At 44.4% G+C, this 3,073-nt stretch overlaps 1 protein-coding gene across 1 annotated transcript in view; it reads left to right on the top strand.

Annotated features, from left to right (window-relative positions):
* Nucleotides 1-3,073, top strand: part of LOC106818138 (probable basic-leucine zipper transcription factor Q) — an 11,593-nt gene that overhangs the window by 7,393 nt on the left and 1,127 nt on the right. The gene's annotated exons all lie outside the window — the stretch shown is intronic.

Raw genomic sequence — 3,073 nt, 5'->3', positions numbered from 1 at the left:
ACCCAGTCCCCACACACCCAGTCCCCACACACCCAGTCCCCACACACCCAGTCCCCACACACGCTGTTGCTGTTGTTGCTTAGCAGTAACTAATGTCAACATCGTTGTTGTTGTTGTTATTGTAGTCGTCCGTGTTGTTGTTGTTGTTGTTGTTGTTGTTGATGATACGATTAATTCACATTTTTTGCGTGCTTTTTCAGCTCTAGTCCTCCTGCACCCACGGACGAGTGCTCTCTCACACACACACACACACACACACCCACCACCGCCTTCATTGTGCTTTTTCACCACCCCTCCCCCGGTGTTTGTGAATGCTCCCCTTGCTCCCCCTCTGGACCCCGCGTGTCGCTGCCACGTCAGGCCGAGGGCGCCACGGGCAAAGACAACGCTGCACGCGATGACGCGTGGATGCTCGCTTGTCTTTGCTCCCGCGGCGTCGCGTTCACGTGGTCATTGTTTTTTCTCTGAGTGGCGTTTATTTGCGCGGCGGCGGCGGCGGCGTGCGTGTTGACTGCATGCAATGCGCCGCGCAGTCGCAGGCCACTGTCACGTGACACGCGGCCGCTAGAGGGCGCCACGTCCTTGTTTCCACCGCCTCGTCTCGTCTGCACTCTTGCTCGGTGGTTCGCCGTTGTGACATCACTTCCTGTTAATCGTTTTTTTGTGACTTCCTGTTTTCAACAGGAATTTTCCAGAAAAATTCACGCGGACAAACACGAAGGTAAAAAAAATGTTTGCGTTGGGAAACTTCTTTAATTTAAACAAAATTTAAACGCGGATTTCGAGAGAACTTTGTTTGATTCGGTCGGTTGGGTGGCAGGACAGAGAGCGAGCAATTAACTAGCAACGAGCTCAGCAGAGGGCAGCACTTGTGTCGTTAGCCGGCGAGTCGATCGGTACAGGGTTCGTACGCGTGTCCCAGAAAACTCGGATCTCTAGAAGCGATTCGACGGCCTTCTTGCGTCGGTCTGTCGATCCGGTTATCGGTCTGTCGCTCCTGGAGATGAGATGAGATGAGAATTATCATGCAGTGAGAGATTGCTGCGTTTATCGGGCAGTCAGGCCTGGTGTTGGTCATTCTAACACGTACCCGAGAGCCGTTCACTAACATCATCAACTAGAGATATTCGATGCGGCATCGAGCTAGAAAACTAGTGACGCATGTGCGGCAGGGCACAGTACCAGAAAAGTATAGTGCTAGAAAAGTATAGTACTAGAAAAGTATAGTACTAGAAAAGTATAGTACTAGAAAAGTATAGTACTAGAAAAGTACTAGAAAAGTATGGTACGAGAAACGTATAGTAGGCCTACTTGAAAAGTACTAGAAAAGTATGATACAAGAAGAGTACTAGAAAAGTATGGCACCAGAAAAATACTAGAAAAGTACTAGAAAAACATAGTACTAGAAAAGTTGCCAGCAAGAGAATTGGGGCGATCTATAGAGGATCGGACGAGTTTTGGAGAATCAGAGTTTCGCGCTGCACGGATACCGACCCTGCATCGTACGTAGCAGTGCATGCATGCGGCTGGCTGCCTGGAAGGACGGGTGTGTGCGAACCGGTCGCCGCGAGCGCACACCCGCGCGCCATTTTGTTTCGTTCATCTTCGTTTCTGACGCACGGTGCTGCCCTCGAGTGTCGATCGGTCGAAGTAGCGTAGCGGGAGCATGTCAGACGCATAACACGTTGCTGGGAAGGTCGCGGTGGGTCAAATCGACACGATTGTTAATTGGTGGGGTCAAATCAACACGATTGTTAATTGGTGGGGTCAAATCAACACGATTGTTAATTGGTGGGGTCAAATCAACACGATTGTTAATTGGTTGAGTGAGATTAACGATTAATGAGGTTCTGGGGGGATGATCGTAGCGGCAATACACAAGACATCTCGTGAGCTGGAGAGGCGAAGACTCGTAAGGAGTCTAGATGCCGTGTCGAAACTTTATTAGTAAACTTTTGCTTAGTAACAACAGCTATGCCAAGTATTAACTAGATGTCATGGAGAATTGGCACATTGCCAAACTTCAGAACAGCTAGATTATATAAATATGCATACATACATATATTTATTTATGTATACTATATACGTATACATAAATATATATATATACATAGTATATATATACACATATATATATATATATATATACGTATACATGCATATATATATATGTATGTATGAATTAATGTACTATCTTGATGAAGGTCACGTGTACGTAGGCAATGGCTGTATGGTGATGGAATGGCGCGATACAGTTCTACTTTGTTTGGGATGAATTTTTCTGGACGGTTCGGAACAACGGAACAGCTGGTCGCTTCTTCGGTCGTCTTTTGTTTTCGCCGTTCTTTTGTTTTGTATGTGTATGCTAGTATATATATGCTTCTCCGTTATGCGAGCATCTTGCTATGCTACATACGCCAGAATGTGCTGGCAAGGTGCCAGCACACCTGCTTCCGCATGTCTTCTGGTTTTAGCGCATGCGCCGTTGTTATATTGCATGTGAAATTTTGATATTGCATGTGAAATTTTGATATTGCACGTGAAATCGTTATATTGCATGTGTGAAATTGTTACTAACGTATGATTAAGTTTTAAGTAGTGATTTTTGATTATATCCAGTAGACTAAGTAAAATCATTAATTGATAACTAGTAGGCAGCTTATGTGCTGACTAGTGAAGGAATTTGTATAAAACCAAATTTCTGTAAATGATCTTAGCAAATAGAAATGAGTAACGTTTTTTTCTTGCAACTCGTAAGTTGTTTGGAGGTAGCTAGGTCAGTAGCTAAGTCAGTAGCTAGCTCAGTAGCTAGCTCTCTCTCTGTGTGTAGGTAGTTCTCTAACGGCAGTCTTCTAGTTAGATAAAAGGTCATGTGTCCTCGTGGTTCAAGGCCAGGTCGAGGGATACTTACATGCGAATTTGAAGGTCATATATAAACCAAGTTGAAGGTCATATGTAAACCAAGTTGAAGGTCATATGTAAACCAAGTCGAAGTTCATAGACCAAAGTTATATATATATATATATATATATATATGTTATTAGTATACGAAAGTAAAAGAATACATAGGTAT

This window comes from Priapulus caudatus, unplaced genomic scaffold, assembly GCF_000485595.1.
Source record: "Priapulus caudatus unplaced genomic scaffold, Priapulus_caudatus-5.0.1 Scaffold2050, whole genome shotgun sequence".
Taxonomy (NCBI): domain Eukaryota; kingdom Metazoa; phylum Priapulida; class Priapulimorpha; order Priapulimorphida; family Priapulidae; genus Priapulus; species Priapulus caudatus.
The sequence above is the reverse complement of the archived record's forward strand: the minus strand, read 5'-3'. Positions and strand labels throughout refer to the sequence as shown.